The sequence below is a fragment of the Amblyomma americanum genome, chromosome 1, assembly GCF_052857255.1.
Source record: "Amblyomma americanum isolate KBUSLIRL-KWMA chromosome 1, ASM5285725v1, whole genome shotgun sequence".
Taxonomy (NCBI): domain Eukaryota; kingdom Metazoa; phylum Arthropoda; class Arachnida; order Ixodida; family Ixodidae; genus Amblyomma; species Amblyomma americanum.
Window position 1 is genome coordinate 133,141,803 of NC_135497.1, and position 24,196 is coordinate 133,165,998.

The 24,196-nt window shown below is 49.3% G+C and overlaps 1 protein-coding gene across 1 annotated transcript in view; it reads right to left on the minus strand.

Moving 5' to 3' along the window:
• The window catches only part of LOC144136150 (melatonin receptor type 1B-like), a 50,646-nt gene extending 40,493 nt beyond the window's left edge, over window positions 1-10,153 (minus strand). Inside the window, exon 1 of the mRNA XM_077668223.1 lies at window positions 10,066-10,153. The gene's annotated coding sequence lies outside the window, so the exon portion shown is untranslated. The remainder of the gene's footprint in view (window positions 1-10,065) is intronic.
• Between the last annotated feature and the right edge of the window lie 14,043 nt (window positions 10,154-24,196).

The following is a 24,196-nucleotide window of genomic DNA, read 5'->3' on the forward strand; positions in this document are numbered from 1 at the left end:
AAAGCTGCCCTTTGCATGTGCGCCGCACGTTGTCGGCCCGAGTTTGCCGTCACGAAGCGCCTTCATTCGTTTGTTACCGCTGGCGGGGGGCGATGTTTTGAGTGCCGTAGACAACGCGGAATGCGCAGAGTTATCGTACAGTCACGTTGACTCCAGCGACCGGCCCGGACGTGCTTGTGGCGCGGAACAACGCGCCTCAGTGCCCCGCCCTTGTTTTGGTTGTTGCTGGTCCAGGACGCCCTAATGCCCTGAACCGCCCACTCACCTGACCTTGTGCTCAAAATAAAGTTCGCACGTTTCATGATCATGAAAGCGCCACTCTTTTACTCCTACCCTTTGGAAGGACATTTTTTTTTTCTCTTTCTCTTGCATGGCCCTGTTAACTTTGCCCTTTAAAAGGATAAAAACTTGTTTTCAGAACACTCGTGTAAGTATACAAAGTTCAGGGCTGTGATCGTATAGTTACGTGATCGCCACAGTTTTTAGGCACCCATGACTATCCTGGACTCGTGAAGAGAAATTACCGGCATGGCTGGCGAAATTGCCACCATTTTGCCCGCCATCCACCGCGGCTAAGGTTAATCGATGCACGTGTTCTTTGGCGAACGCGCGTGGCTTCTCAATGATCGATGCTCTGCAGTGCAGCAGAAATCGATTAACGCATCCGCTAATGCTTGCCGATTGGCTCTCTAGCCTGCACACCGTCAAGCATGACCTTTTTCTGTTCGCATAATGACTGTTTTTTGGTGATAAGTTGTCCATACTAAAGTCCAAATTGATCTCAGATTGCTGGGACGACGGACTGTGTTGTTAGCTGAGAGTCTGTGGCTTTGTAGTGAAGCATTTTTCTGGCCTTATGTTTCTTTACTTTTTCTCAAGTCAACAACTACGTTAGCTTTCTAAACCATGTTGGTAGGTCTTCTACGCACTTTACCGCAGTCAGTAAATATTTCGAACATTTTGCAGCCTTTGCATTCATGGCAATCGTCCGGTTCCACACGTGAAGAGAAATGGTAAATAGATACTGATCAAACAGACCATGTGCGAGGCCTCAGTGTCATAAACCGTACAGGACAATTAAGGTATTAATACGGGCGCGACACGTGAAAGCTATAATTCCTGCACAACATCACCCCCCCCCCCCCCCTGATTCCCGCAGCATTATACGTAGCAACTGACATTCACCTGGATGCAATCAAGCAAAGGACCGTTACACAACCTTTTCGAATCTTTGCTGCTAAATAAAATCCACCCTGGTCCTGTGTCCCCAGGACAACTGGAAAACTGTCATTCTATCTGTCAATCCGTACAGCTACTCTTCTAGTCTGGCGGCAGTCCCGACTCATAACTTAGGACCAGCATGAAATCTTCAGCTGCAAGGACTTAATAGGCGGACAGCGATATGTACAGTTGCCTATTAGGGTTCAAGTGCTGTTCGTCGCACACGCCGAACACATGGCAGGATTGAACAGCGCACACAGGACGAGGATGCAAGGAGAGAAACGACGAGACACAAGCGCCGTTTCTCTCCTTGTGTCCTCGTCCTGTGTGCGCTGTTCAATCCTGCCATGCAATACCAACATGCCCAACCTGCCACGTTAGTGACCACGAACATATTTAACTGAAAAAGACGTAAGTGTACTTTTACGCCCCAAGTTTACACTTGCAGTATGAGGGACGCTGCATTGAGAGTTTCCGAATTAACTTTGATTACCTGGTGTCTTTTTAACGTGCAATAAAACCTTGTTAAACCATCATTTTTCCATTATTTATACTTAAAAATGCGACCGCCGCAAGCGGTAATCGAACCTGCAACTTCGTGCTCAGCAGGGGTACGCCATAGCCGCTGAGCCACGCAGCAAGCAAACACGGACTGGCTCCCCTGAGTGTTCATGGTATTCTGAATCACACTGCATTGCATAAACGCATGCGTGTAATCCATTTTGTAGCTTCATATTCACTTCAGAGCGCTTAAACCTTTTGAAGTCAGAGTGGGTGAAAAAAAAAGTGAAAACAGAGTGGTCATAGCATATGGGTTAGTCAAATGAAAGCAGTAAATTTGTAGTGAAAATTCAGTTCCGCGCCACTGTCCTGTAAGTTGGCAACATTGTTGCTAGTGATGTAAGGATTGTCTGGTAGGTTGCAGAAGAGTGCAGATGAAGAAGCGATGTCAGACTAGCAGTGTTAAGATAGCCACCTCACCTAAAATATGCACCAAAGAACAGCGTTTATTAGATTTCTAACAAGCGAAAGTGTGATACCTACTCACGTTCATCGCTGAATGAAAGCTAAGTATGGTGATGCATTTTCCGCACAACAGCAAGTCTTCAAGTGGGGTTAAAAAATCCACAATTGTTGTGACATCAATGAACGACCCACGTCACGCAGGTCAAGCACATTCAGTTATGACGACGGAGAGCATATTGCAGCTGTCGGAGCGTTCACAGGAGAAAATCGCCGAGTGAATGCGGATGAAGTAGCCACAACTGTGAACTTAAGTCGTGGTTCAGCCATGATACTATTCATGATGTGCTCCAGTTGCAGAAAGGGTCAGCAAGAAGGATACCATGGCGGCTGGTGGGGGGGGGCAAAGTTTAAAGAGCGACGTTGTATGGCGCTTTGAACGAGAAAGTGATCATTTGTTTTCTAGTGTCTTTACTTGGAATGAAGCATTGGTTCATTATCAGATCTCTGAAACAAAGAGAGCGAGCATGGAATGCCGTCATTCTTCATTCCCAAAGCCAAAAAAGTTTCGGACGCAATCATTTCAGGAAAGGGTATGCTTAATCCCTTCTGGGACAAAAAAAAAAGACATTATCCTGGAGCAGCAGACGCCTAGAGAGAACACAGCCACTACTGCCTCTTATTCAGAGGCGCTGAAGAACCATCTTAGACCTGCAATAATAAAAAAGCAACGTGGACTGCTGTCTACAGGTGTCATTTTTCACCATGTCAATGCTCAGCCTCATGCTGCCCGTACAACCACTGTGACCACTGATGATGTGCATTTTGAGTTGCTGCCACATCCTGCTTACTCACCAAGTATATCGCCTAGGGGATTACCACATGTTTGAACCCCTGAAGGAGGCCCTCGGGGTGAAAGACGTTCCGATCGGATGAAGAGGTACCCCAAGCGGTGCATTCATGACTGGTTGCGTAGCCGACCACATTATTATTTTTTTCAGAGGAGGCGCTTCGTGAGCGTAGGAAACCTCGTATTGAGCGTCGGGCAGATTATGTTGAGAAAAAAAATAGTGCACATGTGTGTTTTTCATTCGCTCAATAAATTATTTTTTTTTAAATCTTTCACGGTTTTTATTTGACTAATCTTCGTATATTCTTTCCTGTGCTGTTTTCCTGTGTCAGAGAGAAACACTTTTAAAAAATGTTTCTCTCTGACACAGGAAAACAGCTCTACTGCTAACGGGTAGAACGGGAAAGCTCTACATCGCGAAACTGGGTCGGAGTCTATAATTAACCATCAGCGTGTATTGAACTGCGCTTTCCGACCTTGAGGCGCGCAGCTGGAGAGGGAAAGCTTCCCACCGCGCCGTATCGACGCTCCTCCCAGGTACACCCACTTGCTCAGGCCGTATACATAATAACAAGGAAAGGACTCCTCGCGTGATGCGTTCGCGCGAGAGCGGATCCGTGCGGTAACGATGCTGGAAAATCGTATACGTTTTCAAAGGCAACGGAAGCTCACTTTGTACCCCCCCCCCCCTTTATTTCGAAGTTTTTCTTCTTCTATAAAAGAGAGAAAGAGACATTCTATAAGCACTTCCATATTCCCCCCTCCTTTTTGTTTTTTGCCGCGGCGAATCTGCCTGCCCTTATTGCTACTTTTCGCTGTTCACTGCACGAGTTAACACCGCCCCCAGTGAGCTCTCATGCATGCGTGAATTCACAAAGGAACGAACAATAACGCGCCTTAGAATCCTTGCACGCAAACATAAAGCTGCAGGACATGTTGAAGATGGGGTGTTTGAAGCCTGTGGACACCTAACGCAGTAGTATATTATCCGTGTTTCTCCCATTTCACGGATTTAGTGCGAGCGTAAGGGCCGCGACTTTCATGGCTCAACTGACGTCATCAAAAAGGTGAATAAGACGCGTTGCGTAAGCACAGCAGAAGACAGCCTGGCCGTGCTTCGTCGACCGTTAAGCACGCACGGAAATCAGCCCAACCATTCAACACGTTTCCTAACACGTTTCCGTGTTCGCAAATGTGTTCGGGATTTAAAATGATGCAGGTGGAGCGATGAGGTTAGAAAGTGCACAAGGGCATAGAGTGGCCGCGGCTGACGAAGCAACCTTGTGATTGGGGATCACTAGAAGAGGCCTGTGCCCTGCATGGGACTTGTCTCACATGGATGATACGATGACACTTCTGAGAATCCTTAGTATACGCGTGCATAATGTGACAGCTAGTGAAAATTTCGAAAACAGCATGACGCCCCTCCCATTAGAAAAGACGAAACGTACACGTCTCTGTCAAAGGCACAGCGCCGCTATGCTTCCGGCTGGTTTAATCAACTGACCTAACCGCGCCGAAATAATGACTGGCGCAGAAGTTGCGGCAATCTTCACTTTTTTACAACCGCTTAAAATCGCAGCAAAAACTTCTTGAAACTACAATCTACCGTAGCAGTTGCAGAGAGCAAGTGGTGCGCGGGTGACGTAGCGGCAGCCGTTCCTGGATATACCACGTCTTTCAGGGAAGGGGATCACTAATTTTTTTTAAATAAGGTTTTTGAGGTAACGAGACGCAATTTGTGGCCTACTAATATGAGTGTTGGCGGACGTCAAAAAACAGGCGAATCATCTTAACTAGCTAAGTGATTAACTAAATTCTAATAGTTAACTTTTTAACTATTACCAATAGGCACCTGATTGCCATTAGAGATTTTTAGCCGGCCGTTAGTAATAGCCATATCAGTTTTTAGAATTAAGAAAATGCCAATACTCTCGCCGCTGTGCACGACAAAATGTGGCTATTTCGACTAGTTACGACCTCTGGAGGGGTTGCTTTGCCTGCATACTTTTTGAAAGTGCGCGTATTTTAGCACGATGTAGCCAAATTTTGTCGTGCCACAGCGGCGAGACTAACGGCGCTTTCGAAATTCTAAACGCTGATGTGGTTATTATTAAGGGTCTGCTGCAAATCTCTAATTTGCAATCAGGTGCCTATTGGTAATAGTTAAATGTTAACTATTAGAATTTAGTTAATCACTTGGCTAGTCAGGATGATTCGCCTGTTTTTTGACGTCCGCCAACGCTGGAATTACTATGCCGTAAAAGGCGTCTTTTTACCTCAAAAACCCTATTTTTAAACACGAGTGATCACTCAGTAGAGTGCAGAGCTGGGCCAGTCGGTACATGATTGTAGAAAGAAAACCAGCGCAAAGGACGTCTTGTGTTCCTGTTCTGTGTCTCCGTCCTTTGCGCTGGTTTTCTTTCTACAATACGAGTGATCACCTTCCCTGAAACACCTGGAATACAAAGCCATCAAAGCGTTTTCGTAGCGAGAGGAGACTCGTACACGTGCAGCCCAACAAATGTGGGATTATATTTTGTATTTTGATAGGCCTTTCTTATCTCCTATCTTTGCTGTTAGAACAGTTAACTGTCGTTTTAAATGGAATGATTACATCTTTTGTTTTTTGTGTTTACATTGTTTTCATTTTCATTCGTTTTGCTGCATTTTTAAATGGTTGCCTTGAAAAAAAAATAATTCGCAGTAAAGTTGTCGCAGGCGGAAACTGAGCGGCACACGTCAGTACCTCCATACAGTTTTGTAAAAAAAAATCATAGACTTCGATGGCCTGTATAGTTATGATACTGCAAGCCCTGTCTCTAACAAAGGGTTTCCGCCTTTGCCGCCATTGTGAACACAATATTGCCTACCAAGCCGGCTTTCCCGGCTGTAAAATCATGGCCAAACACCAGTGCAAAATTATCGAAGTGAAGGCAATAAATAGCTCATGCAGAAGCTTCATGCCTCAGCACTCCGTCTGTTCTTCTTATAGATAGTATTCCTGGATATGCAAAGGTCAACTGATTAAGGTTGCCGGGAGGTCTGCATCTTATCAGCGCTTCCTGTCCGTGTGTCTTTCTTGTGAGCTGCTCCTTAATTATGTTTCTAGGACATATATGCCAACAGTACATGGCATTTGAAGCGCACCGTAGCATCAGTCCTAATCACAAGTTTCATAAAATGCTAGAGGGCACTGCAGGGGATACACGGGATAATGACAAAGACATGATGCCTGCTTCTCGGCTAGAATTAATAATGCTATTTCTAAGGTGGGAAGTGCACCCACGAGCGTGCCCAAGTACGCCCACATGTCCCTTTATCAGTATCCCAATGTAATAGCCAGCAGGTTTAATGACACGAGGAGCAGATACTGCAAAATATTACGCATGCAACTATACAAATCGGCACCATCAGCAAATAATAATAAGCACGGTCCACAAAACACGATAAAAAGCAACTCTCGAGGCTACACTAACTACTAAAAGATCATATTCTGTTGCTTAATCCGGAATAAAAGGGCAGCGTTTTTTTTCTGCATGTTTTGCGCTCTTGTATACTTTCTGCTATCACTTCAAAGCGCGAACGAAAGAGAGGCGACACAAGCTGAGAAAAACTCGACTTTCCCTCTCTCTCAGCAGCCAGCTGCTCTCCAAGGCTAAGCGGCTAGTTTTACGCTCCCTTTGCACGTTATGCCCTCTGGGTTCTCCCGCCCTCCACGTTAAGAATACGGCCGTTATGATGTCCGCGGCTCGGCTGTGTATCTCGTCACAGGACCCGTGCCCGAGTTCTTCGCAGTGCCACAGACGACTGTCGAAGAATATTTGAGCTTTCTGTATAGGCATCCACCAGGGAGATGGGGCATTTAAATGCGGCGGAAAACATCGAAACGGGTGTTATAATGCTGGCGCTTAAAGGATCTGCACAACCTTTAGACAACTGTTAAAACTTCCAATACAATGGGAAAGCAGCATCAAAGCCACGAGGACAACAGTAGAAAAGAAAGAAATACTAAACCCATAGCAGTGATCACTAGACTCATAGAACTTGCCCATCTTGTCATCCTAATAACTTACAAGCCTAGAGACGAGGTCAGATGCTAAAAATGTTTATAGTGTGAAGATTATACATAAGCGTGAGGCGAAAGCAGAGAAAAGACTGCGAAATCAGTTGAAAACAAATCAATAAAACGGACTGGTGTATGGTGCTGCTTTCTCGTATAATAACTGGGGCCCATTAGTACCGTCAGTGAGATACCTTGTTCGTACTGTCGGCAGTTATGGAGTTTCTTGCTTCGGTACGACGAACATGAGTAGAAAGCAGATGTGTTACGCGAGAATGAAACCAGCCAATATTTGTCGAAGCGATTTAGACTGGACGTAAAAATTGTAGCCGGTTAAGATTAAAGATTAGGCTTCCTAGCCGCCACGAGGGCGCAAAAATATTTTATAACTGAAGTTTGCGTCGCCTTTAGCGCGAATTCAACAGGTAATGCTGCAGATTACGAAACGTTACCGCTTTTCGAAAATGCCTATCTTCGAGCTCTCGACGAAGAAAGGGAAACGTAGTAAAAATTTTAAATGGTGACTGCTCGAGCCCCCTTTTTTCTTCAGTCCCGTTCGCGTGAACTTGTGAACTTAGGCCCATCACAGCAGCGGCAGAGCGCTGCGATTCCACGTGCGGCACGTTGATGCCAAGCGCTTATGGCATGTTTTCAATTTCAAGCGAAAGGAAGTATACCGTGACAACTATAGAAAAATCCGACATATTGCACTACTACGTGTTCCTTTCCGCGCTGTCCGTCTTCATAATGGAGCGTTTTCCTTCCTTTTGGGTAAGTGTTAAATCATAAGTTACCTTTAATCAGTCCACTATAGGGACATAACATCTCGTTCAGCGCCACCCTAAACGAACGGCGTTAGTTGTATATTTCGCTGCGCCTTTAGTTGACTGATTTTAAGTTTTAGCCCTACTATGGTAAGGCACCTTTCACATGACACAAAATCACACATTTGGTTTATGGTTTACGGCATTTAACGTCCCAAAGCGACTCAGGTTATGAGGTACGCTGTAGTGGAGGGCTCCGGGTAATTTCAACCATCTGGGGTTCTTTAACGTGCACTGACATCGCACAGTACATGGGCCTCAAGCATTTCGTCTCCACCGAAATGCCACCGCTACGGCCGGGATTGAACCCGCGTCTTTCAGGTCAGCAGCCGAGCACCATAACCACTGCGTGTCCTTTAAAAAGCCTGTCAATCTCTGATTCACAGTACTAGAATCACCCTGCCGTGCAAACATCCAAAATCGTATATCGTTTCAGGCATACTTTTATACGTTATTCGCGCCTAATTTTTAATTTATTTCTTTTTCGGTGAAAACAGCGCTTACACAGGATGGAACAGCGCAGAAAAGCAGCAGTGCTCTTAACAAATGCGTTTGATTTGCAACCCGCGCTCCGATAAAAACACCAAATTTTCTGCAAAGTCAGGGTAGCTGAATCCGTCCACTCCTGACAGAGGCAAGTTTCCCCCCCTAGAATAAGAATCTGAGGTTTAAAAAGTACAAAACTTTGCAAATATATGTAATAAAAGCAAGCGATTAAACTTAAGACATAATGCTCTTCGGGCGCTTAGAGATTACCGCGATTACGTTCGTAAATTTAGCAGTGTTGAAATTGGGCCGCACAAGCAACAACTTCCAGAGCCTGTCTAGCCTCGACTTGAGTACGTGCGCGCCGTAAGCAGTGAATGCAAGCTAGAAACCAAACTCTGCGCGCACTAACAGCGCCCGTCATCGACGTGCCTGGCTGGGAACATCTCGGTCCGCTATCGGCGTTTGACCTGACGGTAGACACCGAAACACTAGCTCGGGACAAACCATTAAATGTTTACACCACAGGTGCCGCACTGCAGAAACTAAGTTTCCGCCCAAAAGTTCGTGGAAAAAAATCAACTGTTCTCATTTACACGACGCAGGCAGCACGGTCGTACAATACACTGAAAATAATGTAAAAAAGAAACCCACTGTGCTGCACTGCAACGAGACTGTAAAAACGCTTTTCAAGTTTATACGGACAGACGACTGTCTTCAGCATGATACAGAAAGCAAGCTGAGACCGCTACGATAAACCACGGCTTTTTATATGAAAATAGGCGCAATATTTTTTTCGCGATTCACCATCAAAGACAGGTCTCACTGAGCTGCGCAGGGGCCGATTCTGAACGGCATCAGCCGACTGCACTGGGCATATATGCCCAGAACTGCTGAGCATACCAGTGCGCAAGCAAGAACACAGCCGAATAGAAGAATCGTTCTAACAAAAGAACGTAAACAGCCTAGAACGCACATACATTATACGCCACGAAACTGCATAACTTCGCACGATTCATTACGGGGGACCTTTAATGCACTGGGGCACTGCCTACAGAGACGTTCGCGTAGGTTGAGAGCCGTAGCTGCAGTGCTTCCACGGGACGAAGCGCACGTGCAGTGGAAACACTGACAAAAACGAAAGACGCACGCTCTAGATCCTGCTCTATGTGACTCCTCCGATTCAGGAATATTTCGATTTTGAGGAGTCTCAGCGAACCAGGGTCAAGGCTACGCGGTGCTGCGACGCGGACGCACGATTTCTTACACAGCTCCACCATCGGTCGATGTTGCTGCTGCGCCTGAACACGCGGCCAGCCACAGCTGTTTCAGCACGTTTTACGCGAGGCAAAAGTACGAATCATCCCTCGCTTCCGCGTAGACGGACACGTGGCGCTTGCGATTGCCGGCGCCAAGGCTCGCACGCTGGACGCCTGGCATTCATCGCGATCCGAAGCATTCGCCTTTACCGGTCGCCTAACTGCCCAATAAGTTAACCACCAGCAGGCCGCAGTTATCAACCGGTTGAGGCTGTCGCGGCGTGCGCGTCCAGCGCGCGACCCCGCTCGCAGCTCCGTCCCGCGCAGCTGGGGCTGGCCAGCCCGGCGCCACGCGGAGGCCTGTTGCGTGGCGAGCAACAGTGTGCCGGCCCCACTGACCTGCTGCTGCGGCTGCGGCGGCTGCTCGCTGCTCGGGGCGGCCAGGCCGCGGTTCCGGGAGCGTCCGTCGCCATGGACGCGCCACAGCGCGAATACTTCCGGACGGACGAGCCCCGCGGTGTTGCGGCCAGAAGGCGCGTCTCCAGGGCAACCGGGCCGACCAACAAGCTTCGTTCGTGCCCAGCACTGTCCGGCTCGATATTCGCGGCCACAGAGCCGATGACGTGCCCGGCGTCGTTTGGCAGTCTGCTGGTTCCTGGGCGATCATTCGCGTTCGCCGTTCAGCCACACACCGGTGTTCCGTGACGCCCGTTTCGGTGGGGACGGGCTCAATGGGCGGCCCTCGCGGCGCAAAGGCAGGCGCTGTCGCCGCTCGCGCCGGGAAGTCAATTAATCGGCCGCCGCATTTTCCCGGCGTAAATGGAGGCAAATGCGGAGAACGGCGTTTCGGCTAAGGCGCTGCGCGATGTTTGTTTTGGTTTCAGTTATGCGAACGAGCCGGTCAATCGCCCACAGCTGCTCTCTGGAGCTGTGAGGCGCCCTTCTCGGAAGCGGGAGATATACATCGACTGTTCTTTTTTTGCACAAAGAAAGCTGAAGGAGACACTTGTTTGATACACGGCTTCTTGTCGGAGCAGCACCGATGGTATGATAAAAAGAATGAAAAAAATTCCCAGAGCAGGCAAACCTATCAATGACAATTAAGCTGACCAAGGAATTCAAGCCGCCTGAGACCGCAACCGCTGATGCACGTTTATAGAGAACAGCACAACCTGCAACACTGCACGCTAGCGCACAGCATGCACAAAGATGCAGAGTATCTTCGCATATAACCAAGTTCATTTCTGTTCGTTTTTCTGTCTCTACCACCGTTGCTATATATATATATATATATATATATATATATATATATATATATATATATATATATATATATATATATATATATATATATATATATATATATATATATATATATATATATATATTTCACATTCACAAAGCGTGAAGACACAGAGTTGACACTAGGCAATAATAGCGAAGTTCATGCCTCTCCACTTTCAACCAATGCAAACCGTCTGTAAAAACAGTGGTTATCGTATGTCCTACACTTCCCGAAATTAACTAGGTAAAAAGGAACATTAGCTGTAGTCCCATTAATACCCGCGACGTCTTTTAAAAGACCGAGCAGGAGTGAATCGAATAAATATTCGCGCAAAAATAAATTATCGTTTCATTGTCGCGTAATGCAATTTCCAACTTCTAAACATGATTTTGGAGCAAATATAGGTTAGATTTCATCTGAGGCGAAAGATGGCAACCTGCTGGCGCAACAGTTGCCCTCACCGGCTTCAACAAGGAGACCTGCGAGGATGGCTTTGCGCACATAGGGAAGTCAGTTTTCAGGAGAAAAAAAAAAGAATAAAGATCAATATCGCATTTAACGAGCTTCCTACCGCGTGTACACAGCGCCAGTACACTCAAAAGACCAGTCGATTACCTCAAAATGAAGAAACCATTGACTAGTCACTAATCAAACAACTAAGAAATTAAGTCACGTTACTCTTACCAGGTTAAACAAACGTGGATCTGTTATGCCGCAACGCAAACTGGGGACAGTTTATTCACGACATGCCCCGAGAGTATTCAGGCACCACCTGCCTCCTCTTCCGAAATGCATGGACGATAAAAAAGAAACGCGAAAAGCGCAGCGCCTACGCGCCCCGCTCTTCGCATTTCTTTTCGTCCCTTCACTACCTTGGTGGTAACAAAAACACGCTAGAATCGTCCACGATATTATCATGAACGATTTTAGTGTATTTTTGTTTCCAGTAAGGTTGAAGTGCGATGAAAACAAATTCGAACAGCGGAGCATACAGCCGACTCGATGTTTTGCGTTTTCTTTTTATCGCGAAAGTAAGTATACCGATCGCAGCCTACTGGCAAGAACGTGACTGCCATGTATATCTACTAGATCACTGGAGTCGATGCACAGCAGACGCTCCCTACATATGACCTGTACAACACGGCCACTGAATTACAACGGCTGGTGGACCGTGCCGAGGCGGTGGTCGGAATCTATGGGGCTCAGGACTAGCGGTTTCAATGCGCATGTCGCTATGAATGTCACTGTCATGTGTATCACTGCGCACCACTGCACTAGGGTATGACGCGATAGCGTAATTGGTTAATTGCCATATATGCAGAAATTCATTCTCTAATTTACATTCATAGATCGCTGGGAGCCCTCATACGCCTTCTGGCGCGGTGGTGCAGCGGTTAACCGCTGCACCACCGCCCTGCGATGGCAGGTGCTCCCAGCGGTGGGCCTTGTCCGGGCCAGGTTGCTCTTCCTGAGCAACCAGTCATTAGTTTAACTGCCACCTTCCACGGTGGGCAGGTTGTAATGACACCGCAAAGCCAGGTGACCTATAGTTGCCCACCTGCCTCCTAGGTTGCTCTCTGGGCACCACCTACCAGTAATGCTCGTGATTTTTCGCTCACAGCGGCGGCAAAGCCGACGTCGGATTTTATGGGTAACGGGGCCTTAAACGCTATCGCGTTAAAAATTCGCTTGTGTGAATGGAACTGCATAACCAGGCCTGAGGGGCGGCTTCATCTCGGTGACGAGAGCCAACAACGCAGACCCTCACCCTAACAGGATTTGGCCACCCTGGTGTAGTACCTGGCCACAACCTCCTATAGATGAATACACCTATTAACCCCCGTCCCTCAGTCCCCAGCAGCTGCGGCGCAACGTACCAAGGCGGCGGTCAGACCTGTGAAGCGGCGGAGGGTGCTAAGAATCTCTGGATTCAGAAAGGCTGCCATTTTAAATTGAACCTGGCGACGTTTAACACTAGAACTTTGTGGGAATCCTGGCTTCCTTCCGTTGCCTTTGCGCCGCCGCTGCCGGCGTAGTGCGTTGCTTCGTCTTTCCCATTCCCCCGCCACAGGCGACGGAGAGGAAGTTGGTGACTAATCACTGCTATTCGGTCACAGCCCCGCCCCGCGACTTCCCAATGACCTTAGCTATTGGTGCATTTTGGCGGGAATTCGGAGCCCGCTTCGGCGGCCGCGCGCCGAGAGACCGTCCGAGCGGAGCCCAGAGAGCTCCGGTGTGTACGCGATTGTTCTTATCCGGCAGCCTTTGCCGTTCGGACCAGTGCATATTCGAGCTCGCTGGCATGGAGCCCTCCGACCTGCAGCGGCTCAAGTCTGTCCAGTGGAGTCCAGCGACCGCCGACAGGTGTACCTTGGTTTGATTGCCCACTCGCTCTCGCAAACGGTCCAACGGTCGCCACAAGAGAGAAAGGTGACAGCACTGCATGCCACGGGGACATTTTCCTGCAGCGGTGCGCATTGCTCTTGTCGCTTCGTGCGCGCCGCGGAGCCTTGCTCCTCGCGCGCCCCCAGGAAGGGGTAACTGTTGAGTGTGTGTACGTGCTGGAGGACGACGTCAATAAACGTCTCCTTTGTGAACTTGGAGGCCTGTTTCTTTGCGGCGAATCGCTCTCCTCTCTGCGGAGGTTGAGTGCGCCGCAGCGGTGCCCCAGTGTGCGTGTCCGAACCCGCGGTAGTTGGTAGCCTTTGCACATTGAGAAGCCCACAACCTTGTCCACTGAGACGAGTCTAGCAGTGCTGTTCGAGGAACTAGCGGGCATCAAGTGGGATGTCATAGGGCTTAGTGAGGTTAGGAGGACAAATGAGGCCTACACAGTGCTAAAGAGAGGACACGTAGTATGCTGTCGTCGATTAGCGGACATTCGAGAACCAGGTGTGGGATTCCTCATTAATCAGGACATAGCTGGCAACACAGAGGAATTCTGTAATATTGTTACGCGGAGGTCTCTACACAGAACTTTGCACAACTGCCTGAGGCTTGGAAAACACTCATGCATACCCACTCTCAGCGTCGTCGTCTTCGGGAGCACTGATAGTCACCTCGCTGTCGTCTGATAACACTAGCCCCCGCAGCGAAGTCACCGTCCTGGTACGTGCAAGGCGGGCGAGGTGGAGTGGAAATTATAGGTGCTTAAGGCGGGTAACGTTCACTGTTTCGGAGGATGGTGTAGCGGAAGGGGGCTTGGTGTAGAGCGGTGCAATCTCGTAGGTCACGCCGGTCACTGGGCGTAAAACACGGTAAGGGCCCGTGTAACGAGGCAGTTTTTCCCACAAGCCCACACTTCGGGACGGGAGACAGAGTAGGACGAGGGATTCTGGAGAATAGTGGACATCACGGTGGTTAATGTAGTAGCGGCGTTTTTGAGAACTTTGAGAGGCAGGAAGTCTGTGACGAGCAAGCTTAAGGGCGGCGTCGGCACGGGTGGTAACATCACGAGCATAAGTAGTGATGTATATAGTCGGCGGCGGACAGTTAGGTATCGAATGGCAGTAATGGGTCTCGCCGAAATAGAAGATAGAAGGGCGAGCACTCAGCGGTACCATGGCGAGAAGAGTTATAGGCGAAAGTCACAAATGGTAAGCTAACATCCTAATCCCGTTGATAATCAGAAATATACCGGGTGTCCCAGCTAACTAGAGCCAAGGGTTAAAAACCACTTATTAGAGGCAGGCGAGTGAAACCAGTTGCATATTTGTGGCAGCCATCTTGCGCACCACAGGCCATTTTTTTGTTTCGCAAATAGTTACTAATTTAATTAAGTATAATTATCTAAAAAAAATAAATATTGACTTTAGATGACAAATTGCATTTGTAGAGTTGTCGAGCACCTTCCGAAACCCCAATTCCACCATTTAAGATAAGGAAATTCTCGCGTGCGTCTTTTTTTCCCAGCTCCAAAGAAAGCCCGCGAAATACAAAATAAACCACGTGACGGACGCACTTGCGCGCCACGATCGTGCTGCTCTCAAGCGTGGTTTGAGCAACCGAAATCGCCTGCAGCCTTTACTCGACGGCCCCGCAGCAGCGACAGGCCGATAAGTTGGCTGCGGCAATTCGCACCGTCATGGGTACCACTGGTTGACGCAGACGAGAAACCACCGCCAACATAACAGCCTGCCGCTGCTTCGGGGCCGACGAGTAAAGGCTGCAGGCGATTTCGGTTGCTCAAACCACGCTTGAGAGCAGCACGATCGTGGCGCGCAAGTGCGTCAGTCACGTGTTTGATTTTGTATTTCGCGGGCTCTTTGGAGCTGGGAAAAAAAGACGCATGCGAGGATTTCCTTATCTTAAATGATGGAATGGGGCTTTCTGAAGGTGCTCGACAACTCTTCGAATGCAATTTATAATCTAAAGTCAATATTTATTAGTTTAAAAATCAAACTTATATTATTAATTATTTGCGAAACAAAAAATTGCCTGTGGTGCGCAAGATGGCTGCCACCAATATGCAACTGGTTTCACTCGCCTGCCTCTAATAAGTGGTTTTTTAACCCTTGGCTCTAGTTAGCTGGGACGCCCGGTATATAGACAGCATGTATGTGAGCGTGCGGTTTAGACGTTGCGTAAGGACGTTCGCCTGATGGTGATAAGCAGTGGTGAATTTGTTCCGAACGGGGCACGAACGAAGAATTCCGTCAACCACTAGGGAGAGGAAGCAGCGGGCACGTGCGGTGAGCAATTGACGGGGGATCCATCGTGGAGTAGGACGTAGTGCAGAAGGAAGTCAGCCGCGTCACTAGCGCAGCTGGTCGCGAAGGCGTGCGTGATAGCGTACCGCGTGGTATAATCGGTGGCGTCGGCGAACCATTTGTTTCCCGAGGCGGACACTGGAAAGCAAGGTGTCGAACCGGAGCCGAACCGAACCCATATTTTTTTCGCCATCTTGGAACTGAGCTCGAACCGTTTTAACCAACCGTTCCGAGCCGGTTCGGTATTCGGTTCGGCCCCACTTTTTTTGCACCACGCAGTACTTTTTTTTTTTCGACAAAAAGCAATGTGCTACCACGAGATTTAGGGACCGAAAGTTGTCTGCGCTAGGAAGGTGGAAGTTGCCCCCAATGCGTGACAACAAAACTGTGGATTTTAAGAAAGTAACTTAATGGCACTTTTGTAATATGCTTCTCACAATTCTGAAGCATTTCATGCCAGACTGGTGTGAAATATTGAATTTATTAGGTTAGCATGTTTGCAGGTAGTTTCAATCAAAATGCTAGCACTGCTATAACTCATAAAGCCCTGAATGAGAATAGCCTCTCTTTATTTGTGTCATGCACCATAAATATGTGAAATATAAGTGCAACGACCCAACCACGTTGTACAACATTTGCTTTCAGAGGCATCCGTTGTCTCAGACAGCACATACAAAATAAAACCCGCCCCAATGGCTCAATGCCAGTGGCGCTGGCTGCTGATCCGAACGTCGCGGGTTCGACCCCGGCCGCGGCAGCGCGATTTCTTTTGTGGCGTGTGCTGTGCAAAGCCAGCGCACGTTGAACAAGCCCAGGTAATCTCAGTTAACCTCATAACCCCTGCGTCGCTTCGACACGTTGAACCCCAGATAATATATGATATTACAAAATAAAGGTTCCATAAATTGCTACAGCCCGCCGCTATCCCATATGTCCGTATGCTTATTTTATGCTTCCACTACTCCGCAGCGCCAGAACGTTTCCTGTTCGACCTTCCATTGGATAACGTGGGGCTCAGAAAGACATACACGGTACGGCCTCCGGTGTACAGGACGTTGCAATCCGGTAGGTCACAACGTACGTTTGACACAGAGGACGGGTATCAAAGTAAAAAAATGTCACTGTAGGGCACCAAAACGTGAAGATCTTCAGCGTACTCGGGGCTCAGATCTTGCGCAATCATCTAGGAAATAAGACTTGGACCGGAGGTGGATGACATAGGGGCTTGAGGGACGCCAGAAGGCGGGGCAGGTGTTAGGACAGAAACAGTGCAGTCGGTCAAAGGCGACAAATTAGCGAACGAAATGCCTTCGGGAGAACTTGGGTCGACAGGCTGAAGAACAGGAAGATATGTGCTATTCTGGGTGACGTGCACGACGAGACGTGGGAGAATGACGATGTGGAGAACAACATCGGCAATGGGGCACGCGGCATAGTCGCCGTAAGGAACAGGCGGAAAAGGCGACATAAGGAGATAGACAGCAGAGTCACGGGGCAGGCGAGCGAACTCCGTGAATAAAAGTCGGGTTGAGCTGGAGGGGGCGTCAGAGCTTAAGGACATGTCCAGTCAAGGAAGGCCGCAGGAGTAGTCGAAAAGGGCAGAGTGAGCTGTTAAAAAAATTAGCCGACGATTACGCTTCTCGGTAATGCATTTTTTGAGCACAGCTGCTGCGGTACTCGCCCCGTAGCGACCGCATACGGAACACCCAGCGCCCAACAGAGGCGGCTCTGGATTTCGGCTTAGGCAGCGCGCACAGCGTTCTACCGCCGATGAGCCTCGCCTCGAGCGAACGGTCAGCGCGTTTATAGCACGCACTACACTCTGACAGCCCTATCCCAAGACACATGCAATGTGAACTCCAAAAGGCCAGGAGACAAGCCCGACTCCGGCGTCTGCGAAGAAAGTACAGGCATGATTCCACTGCTGTCTACGTTGACATCGCATCCTATGCCCGCCCACAGACATTCGCCTGTGTTGCAGTATACAGCACCAGCATTCCACTTCTGGCGGCCTCTGTCCGAGCCCCAGACCCAACCACCCCTGAAGCGATAGCCATTGCCCTCGCCATAAAAAATGAGTGACACCCACTCCAACAGCGCTCACATATTCACAGACTCTCAAGACGCCTGTCGAGCGTATACAAACGGTCGTGTCCCACGGCAGGCGCTACGCATCCTGGGGCACACTCTCCATCAAGACTACGCCATCACCTGGGACCCCGGCCACGAGGGCCTTGATGGTAACGTCAAGGCGGGCACCTTAATTAGCTCGAGAATATACTCACCAAACGGGGCCATCCCCTCCATCCTCCCGCTTCGCCTCCCGGCTCAAAATCCAACGCCTTAATAAACGCCTCTACCATCTCCCTCCCTCTCCTCTGAAGACTCCTGCCTTTTACAGCGTCTTCAAACGCCTATCCCAACCTACACTGTTTACATCGCCTACACCCAACACCTTACGAAGACAAATGTCCATGGTGCGGCGACACCCCAACCCTAACACATATCACATGGACATGTACCCAAAAACCCCCCCATTCAAAGCCGCGTAATGCGGCCCCGGAGCTGTGGGGGGTGAAGCTGACCAGCTGGCGCACGCCTCGACGACCAGGCAGCGCTCCTTCTCATCGTCAGAAAGTCGGCAGAAGCCTCCAGAGCCCTGGACTGAGGGCCCACCCACATGCGCTCCAGCCACCACCCCATTCAATAAACGTTTACTCACTCACTCACTCTGGCCCCATGTCTGGCGAGCGACACATACCTTTCCGATGAAGTCATCGGCGAACAGACGATGGCGCGCGCTACTCTGGTGCTGCAGTTCGCCGCCAGGCAACCTTCCTTCTCAGTACCACCGTGCCCTCATCCTCCGCTTTCCTCTTCACGCTCTCTTTGCAATCTACGTCACCTATCCTCCGTGCTCGGTTACGCCAACGACGGCGACGCACGTAGTTCAACCCGGGAACAAACGCCTAACAGCTGCGCTCTAAAAGTCAAGATTGAGGATCACATCGTGAATGCACTGGTTAAGGGCGGTGAACAGTACCGGGATGTGATGACCGGCAACGGTGACTCAAGCAGTACACACTGCAGTAACCGTAGCAGTACTGCCATCGATAACACAAATTGTGGACGAAGCGGCAGGGGTCATCACTTTCTTGAGGCGGCAGCGAAAAGACGAGCTGAGGACCGATACTTGGGCACCTGTGTTAATGACAGCAGAGGCAGGAATACCTTCCACAATGACTTCGAGAAGATTGCAGAGGAAAGCAATGGTCAGCAGATGATTTGCATCCCAGGGCATCAATGCAGCGTTGCCTCCAGAGCTGCATCGGTTAGTTTCCCGAGAAGCGGTCGGAGGAGGACGGGGAGGAGCTGCTGCGAGGAAGAGGGTAACGAGAACGACGGGCTCGCGAGGAAGGTGAGCGGTTGGACCCATTTTTAGGCGGAGTGGTCTCGGAGCGGGGAGGCTCATAGCCAGGCGAGAAACAGCGGGGTACGTAGTCGGCACCACGGCCAATGTAGGAGAAGGGGTGGGCAGGAGAGAACCAACAGCTGCGGCAGTGGCGAGAGATGTGACCGGCCCGCTAGCACGTGGCAATGTCGTTTAGTATGTGCCCCATCTTATCTGCCTCGGACATTTCCTTATCAACTTTCCTACACAGGGCCAAGACGTCCAAAATATAGGCAACGTAGGATTCCGCAGACGTTTGGGCACGAGCTATAAGTTCCTTAGGAACGGGCTGCCGTCCAACAAGCTTCCCGAACAAGTTTCGAAGCCTCTGTTTGCATACGTCCCATGATGTAAGATATTCTTCGTGGGTTTCGAACCATACGCCGTCGTGCGGTTCTGGCAAGGTAGAATATCACGTTGGGAAGCATGTACGTAGTGTCCCACCCGTCTTGCTGACGCGTTCATAAAGCGAGAGCCAGTCATCGATATATCCACGTCGTCCCTACCGCAGAAGGTTCCCGGGTCGCGGGGGTGGGCCACGACGACAGTCGGCGATGTTGGAGTGGATGGAGCCGCTTCGGTAGTCATCGCAACGGGACCAAGGTGACGGCCACTGCGTAGATCCAGCTTGTGGGCGCGCGGCGGGTGACGACGATACACCGCAACTCCACCAGATGTTACGGGGAAGTCTCTTGCTAGAAGTGTGCAGCGCTGAGAGGAATTCAATGACCTGGGGCTTGATAGACAGACAGACAGAAAAACTTTATTGAGCAAGTGAGTTTTAGACCCAGCTGGGTCCCTGGGCCACTGCGCGGTCCCGCACTGCATCAAGTAGGTCATGCCGGGACATGACGTCGGCAGCCCGAGTAACCGCAGCAAGCTGCGATGTCGGGTCTGCAGACATGAGTAGGACCTCCCAGTCCTCCCAGCTCGAGATGGCGTGCTGTCCCCGCGGGGGAGGGTCAGCAGGGCAGCCGAAAAGAATATGGGAGAGTGTGGCATGGGGGTCACTGCATAGGGAAGAATACTCGTGCACACCCACTCTCAACGTCGTGGTCTTCAAGAGCGTCGATAGTCACTTCGTACCCGTCTGGTAACAGTATTAACGAGCGGATGGCAGGTAACCTAATTAAGCTTAATACAACCTTTGTCCGTGAAGCTTCGAAACTGATTTATTTTGTTCTCTAGAAATGATTCCCCAAAACAAATGTTGGTGCTTATGTGTAGCGCCATCTTTTCGAGCTAACCTGACCTATTTATGTTAGTTGCTTTGACAGCCACTAAATGACACTACACGTAGACAAACACGTTGTCACTGGTTGTCTGCGCATTCTATTGTGAGTGAATGTGGAGAGATGGACGTCCGCCTCGAACAGCGTGTAAACATAAAATTCTGTGTGAAGCTTGGCAAGACAGCCACACAGACGTATGAGCGCCCTCGTGGCGCTTACGGCAACTAGACATTAGACGTTTTTAGTATACCGGAGACGTATACCGGTTTAACGGACCCCGCTCGCGCATGCGCAGTGGCATGCGCGTGCGCAGCCGGCGTCAGGTAAACCGGTATACGACTCCGGTAGTACGTCTCCGGTATGCTAAACAATTCTATTATCGCGGGCGCGAGTTTTCGAGTGCCCCGCACAAGAGGTTCGTTTCGAGAGAAAGCGGTTGAATGCGACACACGGCAGGGGCGCCCTTCAACCTCACGGGATGAAAAAAATGTGGCTCGGATCAGGGAAATCGCACAGCAAGACAGCACCATTACAGTCCGCATGCTATCAGATGCTCTCGACATTAGTAAGACAACATGCCACCAAATTTTGCGTGAGAACTTGGGGAAGCGAGAGCTGAATGCCAGACTTGTGGCGCACTCCCTCACACAGGACCAGAAGGACACGCGGGCATCAGTGAGCGCTGATTTGCTCTCCGAGGCAGAGAAGGAGGCTGCATACGTCGACAGCATCATTGCTGAAGACGAAACATGGTGTTTTCAATACGATCCTCCCCGCCGCGGTGGCTCAGTGGTTAGGGCGCTCGACTACTGATCCGGAGTTCCCGTGTTCGAACCCGACCGCGGCGGCTGCGTTTTTATGGAGGAAAAACGCTAAGGCGCCCGTGTGCTGTGCGATGTCAGTGCACGTTAAAGATCCCCAGGTGGTCGAAATTATTCCGGAGCCCTCCACTACGGCACCTCTTCTTCCTTTCTTCTTTCACTCCCTCCTTTATCCCTTCCCTTACGGCCCTGTTCAGGTGTCCAACGATATATGAGACAGATACTGCGCCATTTCCTTTCCCCCAGAACCAATTATTATTATTATTATTATTAATACGATCCTCAAACAAAGAGGCAGAGTGCCGAATGGAAATCCACTAGCTCTCCGGTGTCGAGAAAGGTGCGGCGACAGAAGATCAAAACAAAGACGATGCTGATAGTTTTTTCCATGCCAGAGGTGACATACAGCACGAGCTCGTCCCATAAGGACAGACGGTGAATCAGGAGATTTATATCCGCGTGCTCCAACACATACCTGATGCACTGCGACGCCGTCGCCCTGACTTATGGGCATCTGGACAATAGAGCCTTCTCCACGATAACGCAAGACTGCACACTGCTCTCAGCGTGACAAAATTTTTCGCCAAGCACAGCATTACTGTACTTCCCCATCCGCCATACTCGCCTGACCTCTTCCCATGCGATTTTTTCCTGTTTCCTCGTGAGAAGAGAGCCCTAAAAGGTCGCTGGATGGGGAGCGTGGAGGCCATTCAAGATGCCACGACAAAGGAGCTGACAGCCCTGCCAAAAGAAGCGTTTTCCAACTAGTTCCAAGACCTCAAGAAGTGTTGGAAGCTGTGTGTAGACTGCAAAGGAGACTATTTCGAAAGGGTGCTGCACAAATGATTTCGATGTTAAACGCATTTTTTTAATGGACTCAGACTCGGAACTTCACGAACAAAGGTTGTAAGAGAAACAATTGAAGGTGGTGCGGGCCTATACGCTGATCAGATCGTCAAAAGCTCCAGTGAAGACGTAGAATCGGCAATGAGCAAACTAAAAACACAGAACACTGTACTGGTGGGCCACTTCAGTAAGGTAGGCAAGAAGCAAGCTGAGACCAAACAGCAGTCGACTATGTCATCAGCTCTAAGAATAGTAAGGGGAGTGATTAGTAGAGTTCGCAGACAGAGGTAATTTATGGATCGTGAACACCTCACGAAAACGGGAAGGAAGTGGACGTGGAAGAGCGGGGCTAAAAATGAAATAGGCGATGCTGCGCGCTAATCCTAGTATCATGCAGAATGTGGAGTTCCTCGGAAAGGTTCGATGTAGCGACCAGAAGATGGTAATGTCTCGAATCAGCCTAGACACGAACAAGGAACGGAAGAAACTGGTGAAGTGGAAACCCGTCAACGATTTAGCGGTAAGATGAAAAATGGAGGAATTCAGGACCTCGCTGCACAACAGATAACCGGCTTTAACCGAGTACGACGACACTAATGTTCAAGCAATGAACGATAATCTCACGGCTATCATTACAGAATGCGCAGTAGAAGTAAGCTGTAGGGTGGTTAGACAGGATACCAGCAAGTTATCTCAGAGGACGAAAGATCTGATTAAGAAACGCCAAAGCATGGAAGCTTCATTACGACATGCGCAGTAGAAGTAGGCGGTAGGGCGGTTAGACAGGATACCGGCAAGTTCTCTCAGAGGACGAAAGATCTGATTAAGAAACGCCAAAGCATGAAAGCCTCATTACGAAATGCGCAGTAGAAGTAGGCGGTAGGGTGGTTAGACAGGATGCCGGCAAGTTATCTCAGAGGACGAAAGATCTGATTAAGAAACGCCAAAGCATGGAAGCTTCATTACGAAATGCGCAGTAGAAGTAGGCGGTAGGGCGGTTAGACAGGATACCGGCAAGTTATCTCAGAGGACGAAAGATCTGATTAAGAAACGCCAAAGCATGAAAGCCTCATTACGAAATGCGCAGTAGAAGTACGCGGTAGGGCGGTTAGACAGGATACCGGCAAGTTATCTCAGAGGACGAAAGATCTGATTAAGAAACGCCAAAGCATGACAGCCTCATTACGAAATGCGCAGTAGAAGTAGGCGGTAGGGCGGTTAGACAGGATACTGGCAAGTTATCTCAGAGGACGAAAGATCTGATTAAGAAACGCCAAAGCATGAAAGCCTCATTACGAAATGCGCAGTAGAAGTAGGCGGTAGGCCGGTTAGACAGGATACCGGCAAGTTACCTCAGAGGACGAAAGATCTGATTAAGAAACGCCAAAGCATGAAAGCCTCATTACGAAATGCGCAGTAGAAGTAGGCGGTAGGGCGGTTAGACAGGATACCGGCAAGTTCTCTCAGAGGACGAAAGATCTGATTAAGAAACGCCAAAGCATGAAAGCCTCATTATGAAATGCGCAGTAGAAGTAGGCGGTAGGGTGGTTAGACAGGATACCGGCAAGTTATCTCAGAGGACGAAAGATCTGATTAAGAAACGCCAAAGCATGAAAGCCTCATTACGAAATGCGCAGTAGAAGTACGCGGTAGGGCGGTTAGACAGGATACCGGCAAGTTATCTCAGAGGACGAAAGATCTGATTAAGAAACGCCAAAGCATGAAAGCCTCGTTACGAAATGTGCAGTAGAAGTAGGCGGTAGGGCGGTTAGACAGGATACCAGCAAGTTATCTCAGAGGACGAAAGATCTGATTAAGAAACGCCAAAGCATGAAAGCCTCATTACGAAATGCGCAGTAGAAGTAGACGGTAGGGCTGTTAGACAGGATACCGGCAAGTTATCTCAGAGGACGAAAGATCTGATTAAGAAACGCCAAAGCATGAAAGCCTCATTACGAAATGCGCAGTAGAAGTAGGCGGTAGGGTGGTTAGACAGGATACCGGCAAGTTATCTCAGAGGACGAAAGATCTGATTAAGAAACGCCAAAGCATGAAAGCCTCATTACGAAATGCGCAGTAGAAGTAGGCGGTAGGGCGGTTAGACAGGATACCGGCAAGTTATCTCAGAGGACGAAAGATCTGATTAAGAAACGCCAAAGCATGAAAGCCTCATTACGAAATGCGCA